Below are 10,262 nucleotides of genomic sequence, written 5' to 3' on the forward strand. Positions count from 1 at the left end.
TACCTCACAGATTGCATCTTCTCCCCTTTTGAGCTTTAAACCTGTAATAGCACAAATACAATACCTTTTTGGATTTTTTACACCAAACAGCAAATTGCTGAAATAATAAAGCCTTTCTTACTGTGCATAATTTATCATACATGATTTAAAAAGAAAGACTTAATACACCACATCAATAGCTGTTCAGATCAAAATTTAAATGACAGGACACAGATCTGTGGTGCTCAGTTCTTTTTGAAAACATAATAAGCAACAACTCCCATATGACAAACACTAATGGTTGTATTTGTAATTTGACTAACATGACTCACAGTTAAGTCTTGCATTTGGCAAATGATGAAAAAAAAAATGATTTTTTTAGCTGCCAACAGGACCGGTTTTGCACCTATGCTGCTGATCAGTTTCTGAATAACTTAATACAACGTGCTACCGTGAATTTACTCAACAAAGCCATTCTCACAACTCGACTTCCATCCTTTTGCCTTTAATACTTTAAACTAAAGTATTTTTAGTATTTCCTAAAAATACTTTAGGAATGAGTTTTAAAACTTGTGCTTGAACCATTCACAATTTCATCTAGAAACTCCTATTGCCATGGAATTCTATACAGTACGTTACATCTTTCTTTGTTACTTTTATACACTTAGTACAAAAATATAACTAGTACTTGGAATGGACTGTTCTCATCTTTAGTTAACTTTTTGAGAATTATGTTTTTTTATACTTTATTACACCATTATGTATTTGAGCCATGCAAATATTAACTGTCAGAACAACAGCGTATAATAATCAACAGCTCAGTAAGAGCCATACTGTAAATCAGGTACTGGTGGGGTTGTGAGGACCAGGTTTGGGTTTTAAATGTATACAGGAAAGCATGCAAATAGCAAGTTCATGTGAAAGGGGTGTGAAAATACTTTTTTAAAACCAGTTTTACCTTTAAAAATCATTATAGCTTTTAGGGATGAAAGGGGTTAGAGACTGTTCATATCTCTGTGCCAAGTATTGGTTTTCAGAACACCCCTCATTTATATCAACTGCATCAGTGACAAGTAGTCAAATTCAACCTAGACAGCTCATGCAGAATTAAATAATGTAACTCATTGAGTATACACTTAGAACATCACTTTTTGTAATAATCCATTTGTAATAATAGATTTGAAGATTTGACTAGAAAACCTACTGCATTAACCTCATTGGACATTATTGTAATGTGTTTTTTTGGTGGTCAACTCCATCTTGGAGAATACATCTCCAAGTTCATAACTAGAGCCGAACTCCTTCAAGGCACAAGAAACAAATCACAAAGAGCAACCTGCCGAACAGGCAGCAGGGAAATTCCATGTCCCCAAAGGATCAGTGTTGCCAGGGGATGTTTTCTCTCTGCGGTTTGCCCAAACAATGCTGGCAGCAAAAAAACTTTTATTTCATGGAAATGTGCCTCAAGGAAAACATCACCACTGGAGACGCACTGTCAATGCAGCATGGTAGCAGCAATTAGACACTCTGACAGCTCCCTAACCATGCCAGTGGGAGGTTTTCTTTGGATTTGAGGATCTGTAAAGAATGAGAGCAAGCAAGTAATAGGGTTAGAAAGTTGTTTTCCAGGGCTCTTTCTTCTCTTTTGTTTCTCACAATATTTCATCACTGAACTATAAAAAAACTGAAACTTATCTAACAATCCCCGTTTCCCAGAGTCTACTTCCATCATCTTCAACCTGCAAAATTAATTTGTGTCAGGATTGTGCTTTCAAAGAGGCGTTGCTCAGCAAATCAATATCCAGAAATTAATTTGCTGAGCGATGATTGTTTTTTAAATGTGATCTAGATACCATCTGATGCAGAATATTATTATTATTATTATTATTATTGCTGGTCTCTGCAGACATGGTCACCTTTCACTGTACATACAGTAATGCTCAATGATTACACCAGTTACACCAGTATCCTTTTTGAAGTGATAAGTGTCTTATCTACAGGAGATCAACAAAATATTTTATATATATAGTATATCGTTACCTAATGCGCAATAGTATTTGAAAGGGAAATGAATGTTGCACATGGAAAAGACTGAACAAGTGTTGGGATACGTACAGTTTTATTGTATATTCTACATCATGACTTCCTCTTAGATTAGTTGATTAGAGTTCGCACAACATCCTGGAAATTCTCCAGTGAGAAAATCAGTGTTATACACGTAGATGGCCATGTTTCTAGCCTGATAATTACTGATGGTGTCTGGGGATTGCTGCAGATTAAAGTAAATGCCTCTAAATTCTATTCTATATAAATAACACATTTTTCAATCAAAAAGTAAATTTCCTCATTGACCCAGTTAAACTGATGCGTTATTCTCCATTTTGTGAAATGTGGTTGTCAATGGTACATGTAATCCCATTGTGCAAGCACTTATTATGTATCATATCTAATTTAAAGAAGGTGAAGAGACCAGTGATTAAACCTAAGGGACTTGTTACCCAGTGGTCTCCAGTTCAAGATCCTGGCACAGTACAGATTCACTCTGGAACTGCTATGTCTCTTGATACTCAGATGAGACATCAGTTTGAGATCCTATTGCCAGAGACTTGGAGGCAGTAGTTGTCGATTGTAAATTCACACTTCCGTTTCTGCGGTGTTCTTTGGTTATAAAAAACAACACTTCTTTTTGTTAACATGCATAAACATGCATTAGCAAAGACATAAACAAACACATTATTTTGTACTCATAGAGGTAAAAAAAGCCAGTCATGAGTACTGTATATAAACTTCATTAATATAGCATGCAGTACTGTGAAAATAAACATCCTTCTAGTTCTTTTTTTGATATCTTGATAATAAGAAGACACACTACATAATTAAATCATAGACATTGTTTTACAGTTTCATTTAAATATGTATAGTTTTGAGTGCATAGTTAGGGTCAATTAAAAAACACCAATCTTACACCCCTCTGGGAACAAAGGAGAATTTGGCTTCAGAACGAGGCAGACATGCTCATTTATAAATTGAAGCTGCATCATTTTTATAACTGAGAAAAAATGGGCTCATTAACCTGACATTCTTGGCATGTCAAGTACGAGCTAATTAACACATCCTTTGACATGTACCATGGACATGAGTGAAGCACTCACAAAAATAGATAGAAAAATAAAACCCAGAACTCATTTAGTTTGCTTCACCCTTTCTACATTCTCACTAGTGAGGAATGGCAGGTGTGGATGAGATGTTTTACACAAAGCTTTGGTCCAAAGGGATCAAGCTGGAGCAGAGGCCAGAAGAAGCTGGTTAAATTAGAGTTATAAATTATGCTTCCCCATTTTACATTCTGGGGGCCAACAATCAGCCCTGGACTCCAATAGGATAATTATGGGGTTCTTCAGGAGTTCATCTACAGTAGCTACAGTAAATGCTGGTTTGATGTACACTTTGAGCCCTATTCACACCCTCACTCTGCAATGGTCAATTATGACCAGAATTCCCAAGAGGCACAGAACACAACTGACCAAGTGCTATAGGGGCTGATGGACCAAGGGTATCCTTAACAATTTCAAACAACAGAAACCTCCTATGGCTAGCCAGGAGCCTTACAGCTTGCAGTAGTGTCAGCAAGAGAAGTCTTCCTCCCCCACTCCATACTAAGCGTGCATGGGTGACAGAGGTTAAATGAGTTGATTCCAAATGTGTGGGATTAAAAGAAATACAATTGTTAATTTCAAAACATCTAATAGGTATACAATCCATAATAAACTAAACATTCTTGGGTAGACATCCCCACCACACCTCTTCAAACTCTTGAGGAGTGCACAAGGGAGTATTTCACAATCCTTCTTCTTTGGCCAATTGCTGTCCCTGCTGTATTAGCACCTACTAGGTCTTATTTCTGTTCTTTTTAATATTTGTAATATTTTTAAATACTTTATTAGAGAAACCTGAAGGAAAGCAACTCTGCTGTACATTAAAAATAATCCCCTTTTAGTTTAGATGTTTCCTAAAAGCATCCCAGAAGTAACTCTTTAAATTATTTAATTTAGTAACACAGTACAAGCGATCAGATTATGGATATAACCCATGGAATTAATCTATTACAGTTACCCATGCTATGAAGTCTTATTTCAAAACTTAGACACAATTCACTTAAAATCATGCCCATGTGCATGCCCATTATCTCAGGGCTTAAAGTCTGCTTCTACTGTATCGCACCTCAATAGAAACAAATCTGGCCTGGACATTTAACTACATGACCAGTACCGTCATATTTCTAAATTTGATTTTTCTCATAAAAATTCCAACACAGTGACAGCTCAATTACAATCTTATCTTTCATCTAATGAGCTCCCTTGAACTTTTTCATTCAGGTTTTAGGCAAATGCACAGAACTGAAACAAGCCTTGTTAAGGTAGTTAATTAATTACTATTGGCTTCTCAGTCCAGGTCACTTTTGTATCCTTCTGGACATAAGTGCAACTACTGTCAATCAAGGCTTTTTTTTTGTATTACATAGGAAATTATCTAGGGATCACTGGGACTTCTCATCACTGGGTGAGAATGGATCTGTAAATCCTTATACCCCTATTACTCAGGATGTTACACACAGGTCTGTTAAAATGAGCTTTTAGTATTGATACAGTAGCTTGCAAAATTATCCATCAACTTTCCAGTGATGTCCTGTTTAGTTTGAATAAGAAAGGAGAAATCATGTATACATAATTTGTTAAAACAAATCAAAACAGGGGAACTCCAACCAAGCAGTGAGCTCTGTGAAGTTGCCCCCTACAAACAGCACAAAAGATGAAGCCCACCTCATTGGTTAGTGCTAAGTTTGTGCAGGATTGTGCCGTCGAAAGTAGCATTTGTGCTGCTTTCATTTCCGAGATATAGCACCTTCTGTTCCATAGAAAAACTTCCATAGACCTCATGCCCAGATGTCCAAATCCATTAGACACTGTGACTGTAATAGGGATAAGCAGAGCAGTGTATGGAACTTAATATCTCATTGGCATGGCTACATCTGCGCATAAACAGATGTTGTGTTGTGCTGTCTTTTTCTTTTATTTATCTTTTCCTTTCTTTCTATCCTTCTATTCCTCCATCATCACAATACCTCCACACATCTGAATGTGTGGTAATTGACAAGTACCATGGTAACAGTGTCTGATTCCAACTGTGTGAAGTTTGGCACCAGCCATTCACTCATAGTGTGAAAGAGTTTTAAAAGATGACTGTGAGAAGCAGAAGTTGTTTTGTATGGCATATGCAGACCTTGGACTGGAAATATTTCATTTTATTTATGTTTCCCTGGAACAAGCTACTTTTGCTTTGATGGATTTCATTTAAGTAGCATTGGGAGACCAAGAAATCTTTTGATTTAGTGTCTTTTTTGGCCTATGTCAATGTTAAAGATGATTTTGCTCTCGCTCTCTGCCCTGCAATGTGTTCCTTATGTAATGTAAGTTTGTCTTCCACTCAGATTTGAGCTCTTCTAGTCTTATCTGTCTGTATTTTAGATCATCAATGTATGTTTACTGCCAGGACAGTTCCAATTGTATTGTAACCCTAGTGAACTGTAATCAATCCCAGTGCTTTTGAAAGGCGTTCTTTCTTTTATTAATAAATACTAGTGTATACTGTAAAGTTTCTTCATTCTTTGCAAAATTCTCTGCAAGTGCTTTCTTATTTGATAATGAATATTGTGAGTTTGAATGCTGTGTCCCTTCTCTGTCATTGATGCCACAGTTACTCACCCAGATAAAGAACCTTGTGTTCTTGGGAACAGGTAGACTATGGAATTAAAAAGTCCTAGTCTTAGGTGGTGTAGTAAGGATAAATCTGTCTTTTCTATTTGAGGCTACTTCTAGTACTTTCAAAACTTAATTTTACTGTAGATTTTTAGGTTTTGTCTCTATTTTATTCCTGCTGTGTGTATGAGGTATGCAAAATAAAGGTTTTATGTCTTAAAATACAAATGAAATACAAATGCATTAATACAAATGTATTAATAGTATTAGCATTATTATTTTTTATTAAAGAGTCACTGTAGCATTATAACTAGTAACAGGAGGGCAGATTATCCTGATTAAAGCTACTGTAGTCTCTGGACCCTCATACATTCTTTAGCAGCACTCAAAAGAGGCAGAACTTCTGACACCCTGCCTAATACTGCAGAATTGCCTGTCTCCGATGTTGAGGAAACTCACTTAGAATTTCCCTAACTGCTGGATTTAATTTTTCACTTTGCTTACGTGAACAATTTACTGGGTGGGTTTGTCATTTGTACATGCTTCCTACAAAGCACATACAGTACCTTTATCTTTACACCTTTTCATTTCTCTGCTGAGCCCTTCCTGTAAAGAAAAGCTGCACCCTGCACTGTGCCTAGCTCTAACAGTACAATGTACTGGTCTCTTGACTTTATGATAAAGGATGAAGTCATTTTCATCTTTTTTTTCTTTAAACCTTAATGACTATGAAAACCTAACATATACCTTTAGATCCTCATGCCCTTTTTTGAGAATCATTTGCTGCTTTTCATCTGACAAGTGCTCTTGATTCCTGATTGCCTTCTTAATCATGGTCACAGTTTTATAAAGAGATTGGAAACTGTGACTGGAGAAACAAGATAGAGCATTAATGTATGCAGGCTGAGGCATTGAAAGAGGAAGTGAGACTGAAACCATTTCTAAATAAAAAAAGGGAAACACACATTTAACTGAAACATCTCAGCAAACATCTTTATGTACAAGCCTTATTTTCAAGCATTTCTTTCTTATTTAGAATATCTTTGATCCTTTCCTTGCAAGGAAAGAAAACTTATCTAAAGGTAAAGCATGCTAGCACATGCAATTGCAATTTGATAACATTAAGATGACTAGAACAAGAGACGTTGATAGAAATTAACATTGATAGAAAAAACAAAGTACAACGAATGCTATAAATCATACAGTTTAAGAATTACAATAATTATAAAACAACACTCACAAACACAGAACATCTTTGTGCAAAAACCATGTACAATCACGGAAATCAGACAGAAGTCAAAATGAGTGCAAGAGAACATTAAGATGGTCAGTGTCTGCTCAGACTTGAATTAGCCCTTCATTCCTTACAATATGAAGGTGTTAGATCCACAGGACTCAGGCATTAAACTCACTGAGGAGTGTGAGAGGGTAACAGGGAGGCAATGCACTCACTGAAGCAGCAGATTTTCATGGTTTGATGAAGGCCACAAAGCTGTAAGGAGGAGGTTATGGTGAATGACAGCGTTCAGGGTGAGGGGAATCAAAAATTAAAAAAATAATTCTGAATTTTCAATTTTCGCTCAGTCAAAAATCAAGAAAAATAAAAAAAACTAGTATCCAAAGTTGAGATACAGTTACTGTATATTCTGTAACTTGTCCTTCCACCATTGATGAAATGATTTTCAGAATGAAAATATGCATTTTTGAAATGCTGTATCCTGGCTATATAAGGTCACAAACTTATTTTTTAAAAGAGCTAAGATATTGACTCCTTTGAAATCCTCGTTTCGAGCCTGTTTGTACAATTACAGTAGTAAGTTAGAAGTTCCAAATCAGCCTTGCAGACTGATTGTTGAAAGTGTTTTTTCTTTCACTGCCTACTTTTACAAGAATGTGAAGAGACTCTTGAACCGAAACCAAATCTTTAAACTACGTTTGATTCATCTCTGTGTATTGATCAGGAAGCCACGTACAGCCACACAGTGTTTAACACCAGTTTGTATCCCACTACAAGCTTTTTAAAAATGTCTTTTGTTTCTTAGAATTTCTTAGAATTCTTAGAATTTCTTAAAATTTCTTAGACAGAGTTTGAGACTGTGGGAGAGCAAGGCATACAGTACATGACAATAAATGAGGAGCAACTTCCAAAAATCAACATCCAGTACATTTTGATTAAAAGCAGTTGCATTGACAATGTGAATAATAAAAGCATCTCTGCACACATGCTCAGTTGCAAAGTAGGAGGCTGAAGGTCGTCAAAGCCCAGTAGTGGGCTTTTTACTCATTGATTCACATCCTGTTTTCCCAGCATTGGTGTGGAAGGTTGAGCTAAACTATTTCCACTTAGATAACTGTCCCGGGGGGCTGTGCAGCAGGCTGACAATTCCCAAAGCCTCTTTACCTGCCTGCTCTGTGCTGACCTGACAGCCTGGACTGTATGAGTGGAACTGTTATTAAACAGGAGTGCTCCAGTGAAGCTGTCACACCACACTAACACTGCTGTACACAGGAGCCCAGAAGCAGTGGTGAATCACCATAGGTCCTCATTTTGGGAAAGCATATACTGTATTATCATCACTTCTGGAGTTCTTAATTGTTATCCGGATTGAGGAATAAAGAACTTAATTACTTAAGAACTTAAGAGTTCATTTTTTTGTGGTCCAAATTATAACAATGTTGAAGTAATAAGGCATGAGACAATTATCTTCCATAACACTTCCAGAAGCCTACAAAATTTATCACAACATGTCAGACTCAAACATTGTTCTAATAGGTGACAGTTATCAAGAACAGAGAGATCTATATCATCCACCTCCCCAGGAAAGATGCAGATAACAGAGGGGGTGATTGTGGAAGGCCGCCATTGTAGAGGCCTGTGGGAATATGCTTATCAATATTTCCTTGATGTTATCCTGTTTGTACCTATCATGGAAAAACACCTGGGTAGACATGTGTCACAGGTGTCTGGGCGGAGGTGTGTTAAATAAGTTAGACAAATAACAGTTATGTGTTGCAACTTTGGTTTATTCCAAGCTTTCTCACAGCTTTACTATTCTTTCATATGTTTGTACTATAGAATAACAGTAAACAGTTAACTTGAGCAAAAAGAAAAATTGCATTAAAAATGTATCATTAACCCATTCTTCCACTAAAGAAATTGGCTTTGCACATAATGCAGAAGTGTGAACTGCTGCAGGTTAAACACATTGGAGAACACATGCGTGACTCTCTCTTGTTAACTCTAAACACACGTGACAGTAGATAAATGTTAAGGAAACAAAGTTATAATTTAGGGAGAAAATAAATTATGCTCGGCTGTATTAACATTTAACAAAGCAATAAATGTTAAACGTATAGAAACCACTCAATGATCAGGTTCTTGAGGTGAGCAGGAAAGGCGATCTTTATTGTATGCATATAGTACAGGAGGCACAGTACAGAATACAGAGGTTAAGAATTTTATGCTCTGAGAAAGGATCAACGGGCTCTGTTCTCATAGCTGTCCTTAGCATTGGTGAGTAGCTGGCTGATAGCTGCAATCACTCATGACTCTCGGGTAATAGACATTCAGTTGTGAAACTAAATGTTCTCTTGGTACGCAAACAACTGAAACTACCTCAGAAAATATCTTGTAGATGTTTTTTTTCTGCTGGAATAACTGCTATTGTTTTGACTTCCTCTTACATGACTGAATTAGTGTGACTCTCCGCTGTATTCCGTTTTAGCTACATGCAGACCTGTATTCTGTACTGTGCCCCCTGTATGCATACAATAAAGATCTGCTCTCCTGCTCACCTCAAGAACCTAATCATTGAGTGGTTTCTACAAACGTACAGCATTACATCCAGGATGATTTCAAACTAGATACAAGAGAGTTTACTGCAAAGCCTTTTAAATTCTTACTCTGAAATGCAGGGATGAACAATTCTAAGTCTGTAGGGCAGATGTGTCTGCAGGATTTCAAGGTCTTTTTAAAGCAGCAGCACCAGAAGAGCTGGAAGAAGCTGTCAAAATGATCCAGTTAAGCCAGTAATCTGTTGGTTTAGCTCATGAAGAGCTCAGTAGGAATGAAAACCTACACCTGCCCCTCAGTACCAGGATTGCTCATTCCTGCGAAGATTTGTAGTCTAGACTTTCTAGGTCACTACTCAATCACAAGTTCCTAAAGATTAGGCACAATTAAATTGTACACAGGGTCTCACCATCAAGTTCATCCTATTTAATTTTTTCCATCTTTTTTCTTTTCCCCTCCGGTCATCAAACGTGCTCCTTGCAATACAATTTGTCGAGCTAAATAAAGACACGGAGAAGATTTAAAACAACAGAGTAATTTTCTGAAACTATAAGAACAAACCAGAAATGACGTATTTCTCAGTGCATCACAAGGTAATACCAGAAGGACACAAGCCACAATCATTCTCTGAATTCAGCAGGAAATTATAGAATAGGTCCCTGTCTCACGCAGACACACACAAAATGAACTGATATGGATTCAGAATGATTTCCCAGTGAATATCCAGCCCACTG

The sequence above is a fragment of the Lepisosteus oculatus genome, chromosome 13 (genome assembly GCF_040954835.1).
Source record: "Lepisosteus oculatus isolate fLepOcu1 chromosome 13, fLepOcu1.hap2, whole genome shotgun sequence".
Taxonomy (NCBI): domain Eukaryota; kingdom Metazoa; phylum Chordata; class Actinopteri; order Semionotiformes; family Lepisosteidae; genus Lepisosteus; species Lepisosteus oculatus.